The 23635-nt window shown below is 40.6% G+C and overlaps 1 protein-coding gene and 1 long non-coding RNA gene across 5 annotated transcripts in view; both read right to left on the bottom strand.

Moving 5' to 3' along the window:
• Positions 1-23635, bottom strand: part of Csmd1 (CUB and Sushi multiple domains 1) — a 1515607-nt gene that overhangs the window by 1455340 nt on the left and 36632 nt on the right. The gene's annotated exons all lie outside the window — the stretch shown is intronic.
• Positions 1-23635, bottom strand: part of LOC147828400 (uncharacterized) — a 158741-nt gene that overhangs the window by 99890 nt on the left and 35216 nt on the right. Inside the window, exon 1 of the long non-coding RNA XR_015450869.1 lies at positions 1-23635. This exon is cut by the window's right edge and continues 35216 nt beyond it. This is a non-coding gene — a long non-coding RNA (uncharacterized LOC147828400).

The raw sequence follows: 23635 nt of genomic DNA on the forward strand, positions 1-23635 counted from the left end.
CTGGACTTCCCCATGCTGATCTGAAAATCTCTCCACTGTGTGGCCCCTGAGCTGCGGGTGATGGTCATCCTGCAGTGTTCTAGCAGATGAGGGTGGAGAGGCACGCACATCTTCTTTCTCTCTTTCCTCTCGGTTTCAATGGCAGAGTACACACACAGGTAAATGCATCATGAAGAAAAGAATAAACCAGTCAATGTACCATCTCTCGTGTTTCTGTTCCTATGCCTCCCTCTCTGCCCAGCCTGTCTGGTGGGACAGCATTGTGCACAACAAGTATCTTGCAACATGATGATGTTTTTAGAGGAGAAAAAGTAGAAACTGAAGGTCAAAGAGATGTATAAAAATATAAACACCCAATAACATGTTTTTTCAAATTACACATCTTTTTCCCATCTGAAAATTTGACTTGCCTTAAATTACTGGGCACGCCATGTACATGCTCTCTGTTTTTAAATGTACACACTGGGTTAATTTTCTATGACAGTAATGTACTGTGCTCACAAGAGAACGTCTGCACATCTAAAGAGGGTCACGGATCCAGGGCCAACTGAGACCGCTGCTCTTCAGACCACGGGTCTTCATGTGACACTGTTATGGATCTAATCATCCTAGACCCTCAAGTAGCTGCCAAAGTCCCCAGGCGTCCCATAGGACTTTCCCTGACAACAGGGCAGTAACGTAAATAGTGCTAGCTTCACATGCCCCTTGTTCTTCCTCTTACTCCAAGCCTGCTCTGTGTGAGGGTCAAGTCTTTTCTGAGGTAGAAATACTCTCATACACACACTCATCTTACCATCTCACTAAATCAGGGGAGGAGCAGCTATGGAGACATTACTATGAAAACTTTGAAACCTCAGAGAACATCTCATACAGGATTTGAAGAAAGGGATACTAGCATTACAGCATAGTTCAAAAGGCATAAAGCTCTTTTTTAAACTGTGGTTAGCCATCATTGGTTTTCCTTTTTGTTGTTTTGTTTAGCAACAAACTATATTTAATTGGCAGATAACATATCATGTTTCCATCTTACCCAACAGGACTTTTTTTTGTAATATAGTATTTTATTTTATTTTTTATTTTTTACATTTTTTTTCCCACTACGTTTATTGGTACATTTTAGGTATAAAATAGTTACATTCATCATTGGGATCTTGTACCTTTACATAAGTATCTTGGTTCTTATTTTTTTCCCCCTTCCCCTGCCCTCACTTCACCCCTCCACCCTTCCCTATTTGCAAAGACTTTGTTTCCATTTATTTCCTTTTCTCATATTTTTTCTTTTCCCTTTTTCCCCTTCCCCTACTCCTCCCACTTCCCCTGCTCTTTTAGACCTTTTCTTCCTGTTACACAGTATACATTTTTTAAATTACACTATTAAGATCTAGGAGACATTACCACAGATTTTACAGAATTTAAAAGGATATAGAATATTGTCTGTTTAAGGACTACTTTTCATTTTAATGATGTCATTTAAAGTTCTAAATATTGATGGAATCTCATTTATCAATTTTTTTTTTTTTACATCATGTTTTTTGTGTCCTAGGTAGTTCTTGCCTACCCTGAATTCGCAAACATTTTCCCTTATAATTTCTTCTTAAAGTTTTATATGTTTAGGCTTTCATATTTAGGTTCATAGATCCCTTCAAGTTATTTTCATGTATGGAAATAAAGGGTTGAGGTTAATTTTTTTATATATGGATACCAGGTGTTCTAGTGGCGTTTGCTGAAAACACTATCTCTTCCTCGGCTCTTGAATTGAGTTTATATTCTATAAAATGCTAATGTTAAATAATCTTTCAAAACTCAGTGGACCATATATGTGTGGTTCTATTTCTAGATTCTGTTTTATTCCAATGATCTACATGTCTTTCCTTACACCAACACTGCCTTGATTACTGTAGCTTTAGAAGAAATCTTAAAATTAGGTGCTAAACGTCTTCCAACACTGTTTTTGTTATTGTTTTTTTTAACTTTTCTAGGTCCTTTGTACTCCTACATAACTTTTAAATTTCAATATCCAATTCTCCAACAGGACATTGTAAGCTAGCTAATTAATAAGGCATTGCCCCATACCGAAAATCTTCCTTCAATAGTTACATGATGGTAGATTCAGCTGTTCGTCAGGAAGCTGTTCACCTTGTCACCTGCTCTTTCACCCTGGTTCCCTCTTGCCTCAACCTCAAAGACTACACAGGAGGGCAGCGCGTCTTGGCTGCAAGGACAGAGCACTGCATCCTAGCAACCCTAGTGTGTGAGACTAGAGCTGTAAGCCCAGAGCCCTTGCAGTTACCACAGCGTAAGTCTGGGCCCTGCTGCTCTGTGACGCTATGCACTCACTGTGCAGGGAGAGGGCTCTTCAGGACCAAGGTGACCACAGTTAGGATGACTGTGGGGCTCACTCAGTGACCTTCCGGGGGTCACACATGGCTTAGTGTTTCCATGTAAAAAAATGAAGTTAGCAACTCCAAAAATAGGGAGGGGATCTATAATGATCGGAGGAGATAAAGAAGCAGCAACAGGTCTACAACACTGCACTATAGGGACCTTCATTTGCATATAACCTTTGGTTTGGGCTATATGGGCAAAAGCATAGCTCTGCACGCTCCACTTCACAAACACTGGTTCAGGAAGCCGTGGGTTAGCATTTGTCTCTCCTTCAGCCACCTCTCAGCTCCTGCACTCCTCATCACCACTGGGAGGAGAGTAGCAAGAAGACTGATTCTGTCCGCAGGGTGCCCCTCACCCTACCAGGCACCCAGGCAACGCAGCATCCACATGAGAGGCACTTTCTCTACGGAGTAAGGACTGGGCCATCCCTGTAAAAACCGATGCAGGATCGATTTGGAGTCTCATTTATGTAAGCTCTCATCCTGTTTACATGACCAAGATATGATAGGTGTAAACAGAATTTTGTATCATTTTGCATGATACTTTAAGTAGAGTGTCTTAGTTCCATTCATGTAAAATAAGATGTTCTCTTAAGAATTTGAACTGTTTCCATTGCATTTTATTGTACCAAAGACTATAAATGTTTCCAATATAGGATTTAAGAGTAAACATATTAAGTGTAGAATCTACACGGAATTTCCACGCATGTATTACTATTTATGAAGCACTTGAGCTTTTTGACACATTCATTATAGCATTTCCATTTTACAGAATGAGTCTTAAGGTCAAGATAGAAAAGTAACTTTCCCAAGTTTCCCCAAATAGCACGAGACTACACAGGGAGAAGAGCCCAGCTATCTTTCCTCTCCGGGTTCCATCTGCATCATGAGGTCTAAAAATCTTTGCATCGACTATAGTGTCTCCGCGGCCCAAGCATTTGCTCAATATTCTTGCACTCAGTGGACAACCTGAATGGCTACCTACACCAACAACATTAGGTTGCTGTCAAATGAATTCAAGCATTTTATGTTTATGCCAAGATGCGAGCTCCTGAGGTTGAAGCTGAGTTAGGACAGTGAGAGCTGGCCAAGTGCATGGCTCCCTCAGAGAAGAAAATGTGGCCTTGACCAGTGTTAGAGGGTTTTTTTCAGTGTGGTCTACTTATTGTTCAGAGAAAGGGCTCAAATAATTCCAAAATCCAGGTTAATTTTCAGACACAAGCAGATGGTGCTTTAGTTGATCACAGCTACTCACAGGATTTCTGTTTAAATGTTGATGCTATATCTTTAGTAATTACACTAATTCTTGGCATTTTATAATGCTCATTTAAAGCATGCCTTTCCAATAGGAATTACTTCAATGACTTCAAAAGCAAGAACAAAAGCCATAGACACCAGTGAATTTTAGTCTTGGGTTCTTTCTTCCCTTCTTTGACCTGTTTTCTCTGACAGTCCCTAAATACAGGATGTCATCCTGTTGTTCCCAATATACAAAATGTGTATATCTTCCACTCCCTGTGTACTGAATGCATTCACAGCCGGAAGCTTGTCTTTTGTTGTAATATTAGTTTCTCCAAGTATTCTTTCCAGATTATACTTAATGAGTACAAGAGTGAGAGTTTATAAATCAAGTTAAATGAATAAACAAGTAAGCATAGAAATACACACTTCAGAAGTGGACTTGTGCCTGTGGATTTTCTTAAAAATTGAATTTTATTACATCAATATTGATATTCATGAATCTGGCATATCATAAATAAAAAGGACAGCGAAGCCCATCAAGTCTGAAATATTCAAATTACAGGGTAAGGACAGAGGCTGCTCATCGCATTTACTTTTTCATGTGGAAAAATGAATAAATGGATGTATCAGATGTAAACATGCACTTTTTATGGTTCTGACTAAAGGAAGTAATAAAACACCTATCATTTGCTGTGATGCTCTTTCCTCTGACTCTGGTGCGAGCTCTTTATCTTCGCAGTGTTTTTCTGTTTGTGGGATCACATTTGACTGGCGATTTTCTCAATTTAATGTCAGTAACTGCACGTCCTGGAAAGTTTGGAATTTCAACACTGGGTATAATTTCTGAGGTAAATATAAAAGGCACAGTTATCTTCTTTATTTTCAATCTACAGTTTATGTAGAGAAATGCTAGAGACTCCAGCGAGAATCAAATGCAAACAAGATAATGCAGAATGAAAAGAAAGCATACAGCACCTTAATCCTTAAATTTTCTAGCATGTATGTGTATATACATATTTGTATTTCTGTCTGTGTGTGTGTGTGTGTGTGTATGGAAGATTTTTTTTTTTTCCATTACCAGGGATCAAACTCAGGACCTTGAGCTTGCAAGGAAGGCGGTGCGCCACTGAGCTAAATCCCCAGCTGTGGAAGTCATTTGTGTATATATGGAAGGCATGTATGTGTGTGTATATGGCAAATATTGTTCTATTTTGTATTGTTCTGTTTTGATTTTTGTCCCAGTTACCACAAATAACCCATAGAGGGCTTTACAAGTCATAGGACAACTTACTTTTTAATTTTACAATACTTTCATATCATTCATCTCTATGGACACCTACTAACTACTGACCCATATTTTTCGTAGCCTGGCTAATGTTCCCCCCTAGATATATCTGCAAATGTATTTGGTTTGTTGCCAATGCACTTTCTGCCAGTTCCTGTTTTGATGTAATGAGCAAAGCTATCTTTGCTTTAGTTAACTTGTAATCCATTCACTTGGAGACAAGTTTTTTTCAAAAAGAAGCCTTCAGGCATAGAAGATTCTATTTCCTGTCTACAAGACCCAGGGAAATACACATCTTGTGCCTAAGAGTCTTCATGACGCCTTTTGGTGAAGATCAGGATAAGACTGTGTTATTTGCTTTAAATGTCTTGCTTGGTCTAATCCTACTGCACATGAGTGTGAGTGTGGAGTGGGCCTGTGAGTGGGCCCTGAGCCCTAAGCTCCTGGCCCCAGACTCTGCTCTGCTTCCCCATCCGTGACACCAGGCCTTGGTTCTGAGACTGTTGGCCCAGCAGAGCCCGGACAGACACACGATGCTGGACTCCAGTGACTGACCGGAAGGACGCGTCCCGCTGGCACCTTCAGGCTGCATCTACTCACCAGTGGACTGGTGGCCAGTGTCCAGTGCTGTGGGCTGGAACTCACAACTGGAAGACAACAGTTAGGGATGAGCAAAGGCAGCAGCACATTTGCTCCTACTGGAAACACCGGATTCCAAACCAGCTCCTCATGCACAACTGCCAGCAAATCCTGTGAGTCTTAACTTTCTACATCTGCAGAGTCCAGCAGTTTCCAAAGGTCGCACCATGCCTGGTTTACCGCACCCCGCACGGAATGAATTTGTCCTCACCTTCCTCACCCACTGAAAGTCCCTCCTTCTCAGCACCCCGAAGTCAGCCCTCAGCCGGCAGAGGCAAAAGCACAGGGGCCTACACTGGCACCGTGCTTCTCCTGGGCTCCAGCCGTCTCTGCCTTGTGGATTGGAGTTCACGTTCCAGCCACAGCTCCCAGGGGCTTGGCCACTAGCCTGTGGCACTGCTGGGGCACAGTGGGACTGTTAGGGGTGGAGCCCAGTACAAGAAGCTAGATCCTTGGGGGCGCAGCCTTGAGGGAGATACTGGAACGCCAGCCTCTCTCCTCCCTTCTGCTGCTTCCTGGCCACCGGGATTCCAGAAACTTTGCTCCACCATGCACTCCCATCATGCTGCTCTGCCTCGCCTCCCTCAGGAGCAAAACAATGGGACAAGTGACCCTAGACTGAACCCTCAAACTCTGTGAGGCAAAACACAGCCCTCCCCTTTATAACCTGCCTGTTGCTGGTATTTTGTTACAGCAGTGAGGAGCTGGCACATCCTCTCTCTGGCTCTATTGCTGGAAAATTCCCTCCTCAGGCACCTGGCTGCTCCTCAGGCTGAGCCTACCCAGCACCTGGCAAGCTCCTCCCACAGCAGGACTTCCCACCTGCCTTCCCCTTGGCTGCAAGCTGCTCCCCAGGGCACCACAACCCTTGCTCCCTCACGTGCCTGGATCTCAGCACTTTCATGTCTTCCATCCGGATAGGAGGGGCTTCCCTGGACAGCTATGTCTGCATAGCCTGTCTTAGTTCTCTGCAGCATGATTACTGCCACCTGACATCGATTCCTGTCATTATTGATTGTCTTAGTTACTTCTCTTGTTGCTGAGGCAAAATACCTGACACCCAAAGTTAAAGGAGCAAATGTTGATTTGGCTCACAGTTAGTAAAGGTTTTGTTCCATAGTCAGCTGGCGCGAAGGCACAGTGGCATGGCAGAGGAGAAATAGTTCATGGTGGGGAGAAGGCACCAAAGCAACAAAGGACCAGCACAGTTCTCTCTACCCCTTTATCTTATCTGGGCTACAGGCAGCACTCACACCCTTAATCCTAGCACCCTTGATCTTAGCATTGCACCATGAATCAGTCCCAGCGTCACACACCCTCAATCCAGCCACCTCTGAAAAGTCCCTGCTATGACTGCACGATGCTTTGGGGGACACCTAGACACAAACCATGACACTGACTGACTCCCTGCTCTGACAGAAGAGCAGAGCCTTTACCTGTTTGTTATGGATGCATCTTCAATCATTAGAAGTGGTGCACAGAGGCAGGTATGATGCTGAATGCCTGTCATCCCAGCACTCTGGGAGGCTGAGGTAGAACTATTCCAAGTTAGCACCCCAGCCTGGGCAACTTACCAATGTATCCAGACCCTGTCTCAAATGAAAAATAAAATAAAAGAGGGCTGGGGATATGGTGATGTAGCTCAGGGTGAGGGCCCTCATTTCAAGACCTAGTATTTGAAAAACAAAACCAAAAGCCAAAGTGCACAGTTCAGACTTAGAAATCCTTGTCCAATAATGATGTGAACTTTAACAGGACCCACCCAGCCCAACAACTTAGAGAGGAACTTGATATACTGCTGATTTATTAGTTTGTTTGGTACAGCTGTGCTGACAATTACCCGAAGCCACAGCTGAGCGTGCAGTGGAGTGCAGGAGCCCAGGGCCCAGCATACATTCTATCTAGTTTAAGGTCCCCCGCTATGATTGGCAAGGAAAAGACACAATTACATTTATCACCTGTCTCTCCAAAGGCTTGTTCCTGCCAAATCCAGAAACATTAATATTTCTTACCCCAGGTATCCCTTTTTAGGTCATTTATATTGTGGATAATACCAGCTAATTTTCAGTTTTAAATACAGGAAGGTTACCAGGATCTGGAATGTGTGAATGTATACAGAGAGGAGAAATTCAAAGAGAAATTTCCATTTCTTTGACTTGTTATCACTGTACACAGAGAATGTATTTTAAACTTAATAAAATCTTCCTCGAATTTCTTATATGTCAAATTGTTCTGGTAACACAGTGTGCTTGGCTCTTTCCAGAATCTCATACTTGCAGGCTCTCACGTAACCTAGAGTTACAAATAAAAACACAATAAAATGATGCCCTTTTCTCAACAGGAGGTGGGTGAAAAGGTAAAATCTGCCTTGAATATCCGTGAATTAATTGGCCTAGAGAAAGTGGCTCTGGAAGTCAGTAATTATGCAAACATCTTTATTTCCTATCTGCCTAATATGATTGAATCATTTGTCTTACAATAATAATATAATTTGGGAAGACCTAAAATATTCAGGTATAAGTCAAGTCCCTCCCCTAGGATCCTGGCTTCTCCCTCAGTTTTGAACATTTCTGTGGTGGAAATTACTTCTGGCCGAGTCCTCGCTGTCCCCTTCAGGGCTGTAGGATCAAAGCACCCCCTCTGATGACAGACAAGGCACAGTCCCACACGAGCAAAGCCCTGGAGCAGCAGCACTTCGGGAGCTGCACCTCCTCACAGTGCCCAGCTCAGCTCAGGCCTGTGTGCCCTCCCTGGGCTGCAGCAGTCATGGACAAGCCTTGCTAATGTCCTGAAGGGCTGAGCCATCCAGCAGGCAGGCTGCCACCACGACTGCCCAGCCTGCAGCTGATTTCACCAGAAAAAGCGGGGAATTCTGGGTGCCACATTAGAAACTAGCTTTATCATGAAAGCATTAAAAAACTATCTCCCACCGAGAAAGGAATTGCATGCACCTTTATGTTTAAGGCTGTGAAACGTAAAGCTAAGGCAGATCTGGTTTCTGAGCTGTACCCAGTACCTGCTCCCCATATTACCTATCTGTAGAACATTTCTCTCCTGCAAGGTGCCCAGAAACCTGCATAAATATTTTAGCTGCTTAAGCATGTTTACATGTTTATTTTAAGGCAGTTTACAGTCTACATTTATGCATTGTTGCATAGATATGTGTTCTACAAACAGTTTTCAAACATCAGGGTGCTTATATAAGAATTTCTTGCATGACATGCATTAGTCACTCAAATCCAAATGAAAGATTAAAATCTACAACTAATTTGAGTCATTAATTACAGGTATTAATAAATGAATTATGTACTTCTAGCATTCCTCTGTCTCAAAGTAAATAACAGCATGATCACATATATTACACCAATTTTCTTTTGGAATTTTTCACTGTTCAATCAGAGCTCTGTTGCTTCTAGATGGATTGATTAAATCAATAGAAACAGCTCTGCTATAATTAAAATGGTAAACTTTGAATTTGTTCCCTTCATTTCATTTTCAGAAGCCTTTTAAATATAACTTGTCTCTTGTTAAAAGAGTGACTTTCACATAAAAATGTTTTAAAAAGTAACATTTGGTATCAAGTAACTACCCACTTGACATATTTCTAGAAATAAAATACCACTGAATGTCTGATTTCAGGAATAAGAATATCTGCAAGTTCACTGTGTTCCTCCCATAAACTGAAGACACAATGGCTTCCAAAATCTCTCTGGCAGTTTGTCCTAAACAGAAATAATCTACTCCCTCATTAAGGCCTAGTTCAATTAAAATGAAATATAAATGAGAGGATTTAGCTGGAAGCTAATTGAAAATAAAGCTCCCTGCTTGTCATGCACGTGCTTGTCTTGCAAACCCCAGAGCCCAGCATTTGGGCAGAGCCCAGTATTCTCAAAGTGGACCCCTGTCCGTGCGTTCCTGGGCAGAGTGGCTCAGGCTGCAGGGGTGACTCCAGCAGTAAAATCCAGCAAAGCACAAGGGGCCCACGCAGAAGCTCACAGATGAAGTGTCACCCTGAGAACAGCCGGAGTTTAAAGTAATTCAAACATCAATTGTGCAATGCTTAGTATGGCTTTTGAGCTTCTCCTTGTATCTCATAGTTCAGATCTTCGCATCTTCCACTCCTGGGTGTCTGGACTTCACGACGTAACAGTGCTGACTACTGCCCGACTCGCGGCCCCTGCCAGATACCGATACCGAGGGCATCTCTATAGGAACTTTGCATGCGTCCAGCCAAAATGGAGACAGAGTTCTAAAAACGCCTTCTATAAATATTTTACTTCACCAATGAATTAAGGTTGTCTTTATTTTTCTTTCTCACTCTAAGGAATTATTTAATTAATAGTGCTTTCTTTGGCAGCTTGAAGTATTCAGTTTAAATCCTTGCCTGGATTGGACTCTAACCACCATAGGTTATTCTTTCTCGTTCCTTCTTTCCGTTCCTCTTCCTCCCTCCTTTCTCCCTTCTTCCTCTCTTTCCCTCCCAGCCTCTGAGCCTTTCTTTCCAATGAACGGTATTGCAATGCCACTAGTAAATTTTAGAAAAGCAACCCCAACATTCTCAGAGGAACACAATCTGCCCAGCTGCATGGTGATGTGTTAATATTTGGCTTAAATATAGTACCCCCTTCTGGAAAATTGTAAGGGCTGCTGCCTCCTCACAGTCTGTTCCTGTGGGGAAAAAGTCAGATTCTGGGTCTCTGTGTCAAGGTAACGAAAATTAATTTCAAAACCAACAAGGAGAAAACTGAGCGCAGAAGGTGTGTAAATGCCAGCAGTTGCTCTGTGAGTCCGAGACAGAAAGAAAAACACTTTGGGGAAGTTGCACTTGGATGCACACAAGCAAGGAGGATTTGCAGCCTGCAGAGTGAGTCCCACTCAGCCCAGCAGGGCCACTGATGCCTGGAGAACCTGGCGTGCAGAGAGGAGAGGACGGACAGGGGGTTCACTCGCAGCTCTCCTTGGCCCTCTTCTCCCTGCCCCTGCCAAAGGGTCCTGGATGCAAAGGCCACACGCGTGTACCTCAAACGCAAAGCCTGACTATGCACACTCACAAGGGCGGATGGGCAAGGAAGCTTTGCTTCAGACAGGGTTTTCATTAGTGAAGTATTTAAACTTCATGACAGCTAGCATTGAGTTGTAGCTAACTTCGCCCATGCAGCCACTCCCATTCTGGCATCATTTATGTTTATTTATCTCTTCTTTAAAATAAATGAGTGTGTGGACAAGGATGAGCCCTGCTGTAGTCCCTGCCAGGCATGGGCAGCTGCAGTGGGCACCGCAGAGACCCCCAAGGGAAGGGAAGGGAAGGGTAGGGTCCTGGAAGTGGTCACCGCACAGTGTGGCCCCACTGCAGAGGAGGATCCATGTCCCCAGGGGTCACACGCTGTCAGCCAGACTGTGCCAACCCTGACTTGCAATTCCCTCAAGTTTAAAATTGTATCTTATTGTGAAAATATCACTATATGCTGGCATCAAGTAAAAATCCAAGAGGATGCTCCATGTTTTGAATGTGGCTTTGAGACTCCCTGGCTCATGTTTATGTGGCTATTACACCAATATGGATAAGCTCCAAAATGCCACTAGCTGAAGAGGGGTAGGCAGTGGTGGAGCAACTGTGGACGCTCCACCGCAGGAGACACCAGAACTGCAGGCACCAAAGGTCCCGCCAAGGAGTGCTCATCCTTTCCTGTTCCCTCGTCACCACGCACGTGTCAACGGGGCAATCAGCTACTCACCTATGCATCACGCATTGCCTTTTGACCTCTATCACCCATCTATCAGTTCACCACCTATAGTCATCTACTGATCACCTGTCATTTACTCATCAATAATCCACATATGTACACATCGATATCTATGTATCTATCTACCCCTCTGTCTGTCACCTGTCTGTCCATCTACCTGTGTCAGTCATGGACCCATCTACCTACACCATCATCTCTCCATCCACCCATCACCCATCTGTGTAAGATTTGGAGACCTCTGCATATCAATGCACATGGACAGATGCATCCTGCAAACCCCTCCTCGGTTCCCACCTCACTTTCTTCTGTGTGAATAGCTTGCATTAGGAAACTCCTTTTCACCACCTGGACAGAGAGAGGCACATTGCTGTTTGTTCCCTAGCCCATGAACCCACCTCCAAAACCCTGCTACTCTGTGCTGTAAATCTTGGTTCATTTTGTTGCTTGTATGAGACTGTAAACTACAGGAAATAAGAAAATACACCTAAGTTGGAGTCCAGTAAGAAAAAGAGCAAAGCAGCATTCATTTATAGTAGGTAGCCAAATATGGGCTGAATGAATAACTACATACAATTGTGAATTTTTTCTTATTTTCAAGTATTTTAAACAAAAAAGCTATAATGCTCTTCTAATTCGCTATGCTCATCAAATATAGTGAACCCTTAAGTTATGATGGCCTGACACACGAACAACTTGGGTTAATTAGGTCGATGGAAAGTTCATCTGCCTCTTGTTATGTATAGCGTGTACAGGTAAACATCCAGATCTCAGCTGCATTGACTTAGTTACAACCAATCAAGTTCGTAAGTCAAGGGTCCACTGACTTACGAACATTTCTGGATGGTATCGTTAGTAAAATTAAAGTAAGTCTTCTAGGTTTTTATATCTTGCAAAATAAGATCAGGAGATGGTCCGTAGGTACCTTGAAAGGAGAAAATACAATCTAAGTGCTTCTCTGATTGGGAAGGAAGAATGATATGAGAACTGAACCTCCAGTGGGGGAGAGCTGTTTACCAATGGAACAGTCAGCTGGGGCCGCTGCCATGCCAGGTCCCAGCCTGATGCACGGCTGGGGATGTCACCTGGTCTCCTAGAACAATTACTGCTAATGCTGCCTTTTCAGCAGCTTCACCGAACAATCAGCAGAACAGCCAGGAATAGTGGGAATCCAAAGTACAATGCATTAGGCAGCAAAGACTTAATCAAAGAAACTGCGAAGGGAAATTGAAATAATCATAGGCAGGCAGAAGTAATTACAGTTGTAAAAATGGTCTCTGAAGGGTTGAACGTCATCTCCCTTGCTCCACCCCCAGCCTGAGGGGCATGTGCAGCCGTCTGTTAGGATTCCACACGATGAGGGGCGCTACAATGTATCCAAAGGTTTTATACCACTGGTAGTGGTTTCTTTATATTTGGAACTTTAACTCTTAAAATAAGTTCATGGGATTGTGAATAAATGAGTACTGGCAGGGAAAATTTGAAATAATAAATGAGCCTGTTCAAGGTTCTTGAAGTAGGCAGAGTATAATCTTTAAAAAATGAAGACATTCACAAATTGATGTGAACAAAGAAATAAAGGAGAAGGACTCTTTTGCAGAACACATAATCACTGCAAGCCTATTAAGTTTCTCACCTTCAGATACACTGCTTTGTAAAGCTTGTATTTTTTCAAATAAGCAATAGCAGGTGGGAATTCACAAGTATTTTCACTAGACCTATCTGTGGAGTATCTCATATGAACACTTTAAATTACTCATAGGGTTAGCAAATAGACTTTAGTTCAAGAGTAACTTGTTGAAATTATTAAACATTACAGTGACTATTAACATTTTCATTGTAATTCCTTACACATCAGTGCTAATACAACAACAATGCTACTAGATGGAATCCATGTTATCATTGTAAGTAAAATTATACTCAAATAAAATAAATTATTTTTATTAAAAGAACACTACACAATAAATTCAAAGTCACATAAAAGTTCAATATGAATTTTATTGTTTATTATTTTCTTCTCCCATACTTTATAACAAAAATGGTTTTTAAGGGCTGGGGATTTAGCTCAGTGGTTTTGCCGCCTGCTGCGCAAGCACAAGGACCCAAGTTCGATCCCTGGTACCAAAAAAAAAAAAAAAAAAATGGTTTTTAAAAGCAGGAAAAGAATTAGGTGGTGTAATACCATCTTCATTACACATGTTTATGGACTCATGCAATTACTTTCTACTGATTATTTTTAGTACTAAAAATAAAAGTTTTAGGGATGCCATGTCATCAAGTCTTACAGGGAAATTTGGGCAGTTGCTGTGTTCATAGGACAGTTTTTTTTTTCTTTTTCTGTGATGAGTAATACAGAAAAGAGATATGTTCTGATGTGCTGGATAAAAAGAGATTTACAAAGCACGGAACAGCGAGAGGAATGGTGGCTAGTAAGGGACTGCACAAATCCCTCCTTCTGTCAGCAGGATAAAGAACAAAGAGGGGGGCCGGCCTCTCATGCCTCAGCGGGCTCAGTCTCTGAAGGAAGTGTAAAATAAAAGCCCTGGATCATTCCATCCCCTTTAAAACAGCAGAGAGGCGTCCAGGGGGTGTGAACGGCGGTGACTCCTCAGCCTGAGCAGAGGAAGGAAGTGTGATGTGACCTGCAAGGATGCCCCAGAGCGCACAAACAAACATGCAAACCACTGCAGGGTCGGGAGGAGGAGGCCTCCTCCGCATCAAAGCAGAAAGGAGATGACGCTGAAGTACCAGCGGACTCACTTCCTCTTTGCCAAAGACTGGCTATCTACTTTCCTAAATTTTGTTCATGTTTTTTACGCCATAGCTTTGAAAGCAGTCCTATTGTTACTTGTGATTCGTTCTCCTAAAGGCTAGCTGTTTTGTAGTAAAATATACTCAGAATACAGTGGTGCCTTGGTTCATAAACTTGATTTCCAGGAGTCTGGTTGTAAACCAAGTTGGATGAGAACCGAATAAAATTCAGTGATTAGGTTCAATGTTCACTTTATGGGGAAATTTGATTCAGTCTCATCATGAACTGATGTACCCACTATATTAGTAGAACCAAAGTACAAATTTTCAAAGGATTGAGCTTTTATCCAATCTAGTGAGGACAAAGATTTTTATGTTAATAAATTTAAAACCTGCTTTTCACACTAACCTCAAAACATAAGAAAGAATTTCAGAAAAATAGAATTGTTTCTCTTTTGGCTACTGGTTAAACTTTGGAGAGATAGATAGGATACAGAAGAGTTTCCAATGATTTTCAAAACTATTTTGTTGGTCTTTGAAGGGTTGGGAATTTGTGGAAACGTGTAAACATAATGAGTGTGTAAATTAGAAACCTTAATAACCTGCACATGCTCCCTACTGTCCTATGATAATTTCGGTTCTCTTCGGTTGTCTTCGGATGAACATCTTCCAAGAATTTTCAGAGAATGAGTTCATTTCGCAGACACTCGAGTCGCAGGCCCCGTGCCTGACAAGATGAAGGTGAGACACGCAGGGAGCAGGCACCTTTCCGTGCACCTTTATCCACATACGTGCAAAAACCCATGCTTCATCAGAACCATGGTGTGGACTCCAGGGAGGGAGGACAGCAGCCCTGCCATGAGCTACCTGTGCTGAAATGTGAGACAAGGAAGAACGGAAGGCGGGTCCTGTGTGTGCCAGGGGCAGGAGAAGAGTTGTTTATTATCTTTTGTGCCTTTGATAACAGCTGTTCTGTCAGGGGAGAGGTGGCCTATCTCGCTGTGCTTTGACCGAAACTTTGCTGATGCCTGGCGGTGCTGTGGACCTTTTCCTACACCTCCTGGACACGTGTCGTCTTCTTTGGAGAAGTGCCTACTCTGATCTTTCTCCCTTTTCTAAGGAAGTTATTTGTTTTCTTGCTGTTGTGTTGAGTTCCTTGCACATTTTGCATATTAACCCTTATCAGATATTTGCTTTGTAAATATTTTTTCTCATTCCATAGGCTGTCTCTCCAATCTGGATTGTTCCTTATGCCGAGAGGAAGCTTTTAAGTTTGAAGCAATCCCAGTTGTCTATTTTTGCGTTTGGGAGGAAAAGGAGCCTTGGAACGCTGTTGGTGAGAGTGTAAGTTGGAAAGACCATTATGGAAACAGTATGGAGTTTCCTCAAAAGATTAAAAATAGAACCACCATATGATCCAGCAATTGCACTACTGGGTATACATCCAGAGGAAATGAAATCAGTATGTTTAAGTGATATCTCTCTCCCTATGTTCATTGCAGCACTATTCACAGTAGCAAGATATGGAGTGGTCCTTGGGGCCCATTCGTGGGTGAAAGCATAAAGACAATGTGATAAATACAATAATGGAATAGTATTCAGCCTTAGAAAAAAGAAGGAACTCCTTCGTCTGGGGCAATGTACTTGAAGGCAATTATGGAAAGTGAAGTAAGCTAAACACACAAATGCAAATACCACATGACCTCACTTATACATACAGCATAAAAATGCTGAACCACAGAAGCAGGAAAGAGAAGGCAGCACAGCAGTGGGAGTTGGGAGGAAGTGGCGAAGACATGGTGGTCAAGGATAAAAGCTGCAGCTCCACAAGAGGAAGATGTTCAGGAGTCCACTGTACAATGCGGTATTACACAAGCATAAAGGGGCCATGGGCGGTGTTGATCTTCAGTGTTTTCCCACAGCACCTGAGGATATTCATAAGCTGATGCGCTTACTGACCAATTAAAATAATTAAAAAACCAAAAGGGAACACTGGACAAGTTTTCAGGGAAGATGGCGTGGGAAGGTCCAGAAACTATGTGGATGGGGCTGCATCACAGTGAGGGATGGGAATAAGACCAGACAGAGGGGAGAAGGGAGCGGGACCCACACCCAGGGTCCGGGGAGGAGCAGCACGGAGCCTGTGGCTGGCACTCGCAGAGCAAGGCCAGCTCAGCGGGGTGAGGGACCAAGGTCTGAAGGAACCCATCTCCATCTTACGAAGATGACCTTCGCCCTCTCTTGAGCAGGGTTTGAGAAGGCCAGAGTAGAGCCCGCAGGCCGGGGAGAGGCTACTGAGGGGAGACGGAAAGTGCGCCTTAGCTCTGAGGAGTCTGCTCATCAGCTCACTTGCAATTTCACATTTTGAAATATATCAATCAAATGGACATGTTCAACTCTATCATCCGCTGGTGTAAAACATGTATTTTTGATTCGCTTGTAAATATCAGGATAGCCAAGAGCTGTGCAGGGTGCGCCACATGGAATTGTCTTTGTAGAAGTCAAACAGAAAAAGTATCCAGACGGGACCAATGGGCCTCCCGGAGCTCAGAGAGAGAGGGCGCTGTTCAGAGATCAGTTGTCACTCAGGTTTCCAAGAAGTTTACGTTCTTCAGCACAAAAACAAACCAGCACTTTACAGGGTCACCAAGCAACCACATACATGCATCCCACTCACAGTCTCCAGAGTAGCACTGTAGGTGGTAACACTTCAATAAACGGCAGAAAGTCAGGGAGCAAGAAAAGTACTAAATCACAATTTAGTGGCTCACTAAATGGCTCAGGGGTCGTGGTTCAAACTGCTTTCAATTTGTGTATTTTCTCACCATTACTTAATTCCCCCAAATTGAAAGCAGATTGACAATATTTATTTAATATCTCTTAAATCCAGCTGGGTTTAAATGAGTTTTCTTCAGAAAGTGTAAGAATGAGTCATCAATCCTGAAGAAGAAACTGCATTTATGCTTGAATGTTTAAAATAATCTGACAGATAATCTACCTCGATCAACATTATATTGATATTTATCTTTAGCCTCTGCGTTTGATTAACTGCTTTTAAAATCTATTAGTAATTTCACCCAGTACTTATTAAAATATAAACAAAAATATTTACTGAGAAACACTGTTATACCCTTTTGTTTTTTCAACAGATTTTTTATGCAATATATTTTGTTTCTGACAACTATAAACTGCAGAATTTTACTCTCTGAGTACCAAAACATGGTATCCAAAATAAAAAACATATCCGCATAAATGTTCTAAGATATTTCCGACATTCTATGCCAATGACGTTCCCATTATAGACCAACTGTCCAACATTACTCCACAATTTCAATAAGAAAAGATTTGATATTCAAAAATCTGTTTTCTACATATGGAAGGGAATTTTTTGTACAAGTTTTGTCAAGTTTCTTATTTCTATTATGGAAACTAGAAGAAATTTGATAATTCTAACTCCACAAACATGATCGTCTATAGCTTGCCTGTCAGAGTGAGTGTGTGTATGTGCCTGCGTGTGTTTACGGTTTTCAAATGTCTAAGACAGGAGTCAAACTACTCTACTCTTCAAAATCACACCAAGTAAAACGAACGAAATCACTCATTTACTTTGAAAATCTTTTTCTTTAATTCTAATGTTCTCAGATAACGACTCAAATTTCCTAAATATTCTATTCCAATTAAATTAAAATCTAACGTGTGTATTGCCAAGCCCCTACTTTTGATCTAAACTAGACATAGACACACACAGATACACACACAACCCCTACACACACACACACACACACACACACACACACACAGGACTTCGCTCTCTTTTCCTTTTTGAAACAATACCCACCATCCTCCTCTTCCTTGACAAAACTCCTTATGATTGAACACAACCTCCCTGGTACTTCGGCCTGCTGCTGACAGACAGATGCCCTTGTGGGGTCTCCACTCACTCACTGTTGGTTGCTTACACACTAGCGTCAGAGTCGCGGTGCTATTCTACATTCCTGTATGTCCCCACCAGACTGCCAGGGCTGACACCGTGTCCATATAATTTTGACATTTTAACTCACATTTGTGGAATTCATTGTATTTTAAATATTTCCCCTTGACTATTAAAAGAATAAGTGCATTGGGAATTCTCACATATTTAAAAGTGTGACTCCAGTCTGATGAATAACTTATCAAGAACGAATGTTCCAAGGAATACTTTGCTGCCTTTCAGTATCTATCCATCAAGTATGCAGCTGCAGGCACAATGTTTCACATTCTGATAGGCAGTGTGGCAGACAGAAAATTAGCACGAATTCCATTCTGATCTTTAATAAACATAGCCAGTGAGAGCTGCCACACATCGATGATACTGCTGGGGATTTATAACCAGCAACAATGTACAGCTAGGATAATGCGTGTGAAAGATCTCAAGGTGGTGAAAATTGTATTGTGTTGAAGGCATCCCAGGGAGGCTCCTCACACACTTGTCCTTTGGCAGACAGGTGTGAGTTAGTGAGTGAAGGATGGGTGTGCACCCTGAGTTAGGGTTAGGGTTAGGGTTTCGGTTAGGGCTAGAGTCAGGGTTAGGACTCTGCAGAGCTTGGCTCTCTTTGAGCAGGGCATGTCAAGAAGTAATGTGACATGAAAGGAATTATTCAGAGCAAACATAGACTTTGAAGGACTCTATAGACTTTTCAAGAAATAGTTGAGGATTAATTTTACTTTGGTCATATTAGTGAGCTCTGTATCTATATATCTTTAGGAAAGCCCAGTATCCTTTGTTTGAAAATAACCCCTTCTCTGTAACCAACAACATTTACAAATACCTCTCATAACTGTAAATGTATATTCCATATTTCAATTAAAAATTGATTCTGTGATTTCTAAAATGTTATCTGCTTTCCCTCTAGAAACTGTCAGAATGTTTCAGGTGGAATTTCACACATAATCACTTAGCTTAAAAATACATGAAGTATCCATCATGATATCAGTAAAGAACTTCTGTAAGTTGCTTTGTAAGAAAATCATATGATCAAAACAATATCCTATGAAGAATGAGTTGGCAGCAGCAATGTGCAGGACAAATCAAAGCCAAGATATGACCAGAAACAGATGAGGCAAAAGAACAGTCTTCAAGACAGAGGAATTGAGATTACAGAGGCCAGGACAGGGATGTTGATTGAGGGAAGAGAAAATGCACTGGGGAAGGAAACTGATGAGTTGTTGACTATTTATTTGGGAAGTAAAAAGGAACAAAGAGTCCACAGAGGGTCAAAAGTCCAAAATAAGTGTGCGACAGGCACAAGGAAGTCTTTTGTGGAAGAACTGACACATACGATTCAAGTTCTTGTGTTTTATCATGTGAAATTCTAGAAATTCATGAAAGAGACAGGTCTAGTACTTAGCTTTGGAAATCCTGAGCACAAGGTATAAAGCCAGAGAAATGCTGGAAAGAGGTGGGACCCACGCAGGGCCTGGAAGGAAATGCATGGTGAGGGTTTTGAACGAAAATTCAAAGTTTGCCCCGGGGACCAATAGAAAGACATTTTCAGGTGACATTAGAAGTAAACTGAGGACCACCTCAAGGTGCTTAGTGCCCTCATGGGATGGATTTTTTTAAATTAGTCTTTGAAATACAGTTTTCACTCTTTCCTGACAATCTCATTTAACCCAAATAGCTCATAGAGCTTGGGGAAACTGAAAGAATGTATCATAAATTCAGAATTAGAGATAGTTACTTAAAAGAAATAAAATCTACATGAAGAAACACAACACAAACAAAAAATGGGAAAATTAAAAATTGATGTGATACTGGATAATATGCATGTGAAAAGATGCTCAGTATTACTAATCATCGAGAGAATGTAAAGGAGACCATAATGTATCATCATCTCCTACCAATCAGAATGGCCACTACCCCAGGAGGGGAAGGGGGAGGGGGAGGGGGAGAAGAAAATGAAAGGAAAAAGAAAAGAAAGAAAAAAAAATCACAAGTGGAAAAACATGGAATCTGTGCTAAGGACATCAGTCACACGTTATCAAAAAAGATACACGACAACTCTCAGAATATAAATTAATTCATATGAAAATCTTTCAGATCTGTTTTCATGACCTACGTGTAAACTTGGGCCCTTCTAATGCCTCCCTGGTGAGAGGTGATGAAGATCTTGAAATGTGATTTATCATTTTTGGCTCTAAATATATATGTAGGTTATCACAAATAACCTTTGTCCAAAAGATGTGGCTCAGTTTTGTTCACATAATAAAACTAATAGCTATCTGATTTTCTTTGTTCAATTAATGATGTTTCCAAGACTTATTCCTCTTGTTGCAGGGTGCGGTATCTCAGTAATATCCGGCAGTATTTAAACATCACAAGTTATGTGTGCACTTTCCTGTAGACCACTGAGACCATTCCCTGATTTTGTCGGTTTGCCCTGAGTGGATTATTTGCCATCTATAGGGAAGTCTGTTGCTATAATCTTTCTTCCATACATTATCTGGTGTGACTTATGCAAGACTTTTTCTAGAAACATGCATGACTCCTAGTAAAGTTTCAAGAAGATGCAACTATTTTAAAAACTAATTGTTTTCTAAGTGTTTGCATCCCTTTAGGGTTCCATCGGCTGCATATGAGATTTCAGGCTGAACGTCCTATTTTTAAACCCTTGCTATTTCTGGAGCTAAGAGTACTTTGCCAATCTGGGCTAGGGGTTCAAACAGTATTTCAGGTTTTAATTTTCATTGTTCTGATCTCTAATGACATCTAAGCATTTCTATATTAGATGTAACCATTGCTTATTTTAGTTTCCTGTTTTTTGATGCATCAAATAGCAACACTGCATATTTTTCTACTGAATTTTTATTTTCTTAAAAGCATTGCTGATAAACTCTAATAACTAATAACTTGTCCATTACAGCTACATTTGGAATATCAATTCCTAGTGTGTTCTGGCTTCACCTACTTTTCTAATGATTACTATAACTTCTTAATTGTAATATTAATTGTATTTTTCTACTACGCTGCCATTAATGATTACTATATATTGAAAAATTTCTTATGTCCAAGACAGACACATTAGTTTGATCTAAGACTTTTGAAGTTTCTTTTCATCTGTTAGTCTTTAATTGATCTGGAATTATTCTTTATGAGTGGTTTGTGATGGGAATCTATTTTATTAACTGGGGTACCATTTGCCTCATTGCAACTTGCTGAAAGGGTTCTCCGTTTTTCCCTTGGTCTTGAAACCATGTCATGTGCAGACTCTGTAAGTGCCTTGTTGGTAAAATTATTTATTCTTGGTTTGATAACATGCTCTCTTAATTACTATAATTTTATGATCATGTTTCATCTAAATGTGCTCACTTTGATTTTCTTTCCCACAGTTGTCATGGAGAGTGTTGACAGACTATTCTTTCACAAAACTTTTTCATAGGACTGCCAAGGTCCAATAAAATCTCCTGCTGTTATGTTGTTGGAATGGTATTGAATCTATAAGTTTGAGAGAAACAATGAATTTTAAATCATGTTCCTGCATGATTCTGTTGGCAATATCCATTATGTTGCTTAATTCTTTCACTAATAATATTTTGAATTTCTTTTATAATATGTAGAACACTGGTTTTATATATCTATTTTAATATTTATTACTAGTGATTTATATTTCATTGTCACTTTAAATGCTTTCAAAATTAGTTAAAAATTATTGCTGAAGAACAGAATTAAAATAGATAACAGTTGGAAGATTGCTAAACTCAACCATTTTTAACAGTTTGTGTACATAATTGTTTTAGTTTTTTCTATGTAAGAGTTTGCGTATTTAATAATAATGATAGTTTTGTTTCTTTTATAATTTTGAGACCCTTCATTTGTTTTTAAATATCCTGATGGCTCTAAAATGGAGCTCCAGCCTAAAATTTCTTAGAAAAATAATGGGACAGATGCTTTTATTCTGATTTGAAAGAAAGAAGCGTGTTTTTCCATTAAAAATAATGTCTCCTGAAGAATTTTGTTAGCTATAATTTTAGGTACACTTTATATAGCAAAACTGATATAACTTATCACTTCAAGGAAGCATCCTTCTGTTCCTGGTTTGCTAAACGTCTCTATCCTGAATGAGTGTAAAGCTTTACCACATTTCCTGCTTCTACTGGAAAAGCCCTGTGACTTTTCTTAGAGACATTTTTAGTCTGTGAGTGAGATAAATGTAAGGGTTTTCTAATGTTGAACTCCTGTGCATTCTTGAGATAAACTTGACTTTATTTACAAAATTATATAACATTGTATTTGTTTTGTAAATTTTTTTTGATATTTTTTCACCTATGTTCATAAATGAGAGTGGTCTAGGACTTTCTTCTTTTTCCATACAACTTTTTCCATAATACAGTGTCAGAGTTATGCTGGCCTCCAACACTGATATTCCTCAGCTTAAATTCTCTTGAAGTGTTCGTATAAAATTGTAGCTATCTATCTTCTACATGGGGTGGTGTTTTCCAGAGAAGTCTCTTCAGTACAGTGCACTATTTGTGTGAAAGTATCCAGGGATTGCTTCTCTCTGCCAGGGACAACTTGCCCCTCAGGGGACTTATGACAATATCTGACACAATGGGTTCCTAGTAATGCTGCTGGACATCCCCAAAGGTCCACAGGTAGCCAGCCCAAAATAGTCATAAGGAGGTTGAGAAATCCCTAATTGCTGATATTGGATAATTGAAACTAAATAGTTTTGGAAAGGTATAGTTTTCTGACAATTTGACCTTGTTAACTTAATTTTCAAATAAATTGATGTAAAATTTTGTGGTATTTTGTAATCTTATATTTCAAGCAATTTTAAATAAACCTGAAGGATAAAGATATGGCAATACTATCTTAAGCTGTTAATGAAAACTGTTTTTAATCCAATTCATCATGACTATTGATTGGTGTCAAAGCAAAGTGGGTTAAAGAATATATTCATATTCCAAGGAAGTACCTGAAGATAGATTCACAATTCAATAAGATTTCAATATTTTTTCATATGTTTATGTTCTTATCATATAGGATACTTATGGGTAGAGCTTGGGTTATCAAAATCCTTTGTAGGAAAGTGGCCTGAAAAGTATTTGATGCTTACCTGGATCAATCAGAATACAAAATTATAGTTCATAACAAATAAATATGTACATTATTTCATGCTTATTTCTGATTAGTAAAATTTTTTCCAGTGACACTTGAAGTTGTCTATAAATAATGATTTATTTTAAAAATTAAGCCAAAAGGTAATAAATTCACAGGACAGTATCACCTACAAAGTAGGTTTTAAGTTTCTGTCATTTTAGCTGTATCAACTGAATGCTTTTAAAAGTAATAAATCTAAGCCGTGGGAATATGAAATGAATCAGCCTCAATCTACTAAACATAGACTATTTTATTGATGAAAATGGAGCTGTTTACAGTAAATCCCCTGTTAATACAAAGCGCATAACTTGAAAGTAAAAAGTGAAGCCATTTCTATGATCATATTTGTCATTTCTTCAGCTATCTGAGGGCATCAGAAGAGTCAGAGGTGACCCTGGCCAGACTGGCTCTTCCAACTTGTGCCACTTCCAAAAGGGGCAGCATGCTGGTG

Source organism: Heterocephalus glaber, unplaced genomic scaffold (assembly GCF_053883595.1).
Source record: "Heterocephalus glaber isolate CG9 unplaced genomic scaffold, H.glaber_assembly_v1.0 deba00001104, whole genome shotgun sequence".
Classification (NCBI taxonomy): Eukaryota; Metazoa; Chordata; class Mammalia; order Rodentia; family Bathyergidae; genus Heterocephalus; species Heterocephalus glaber.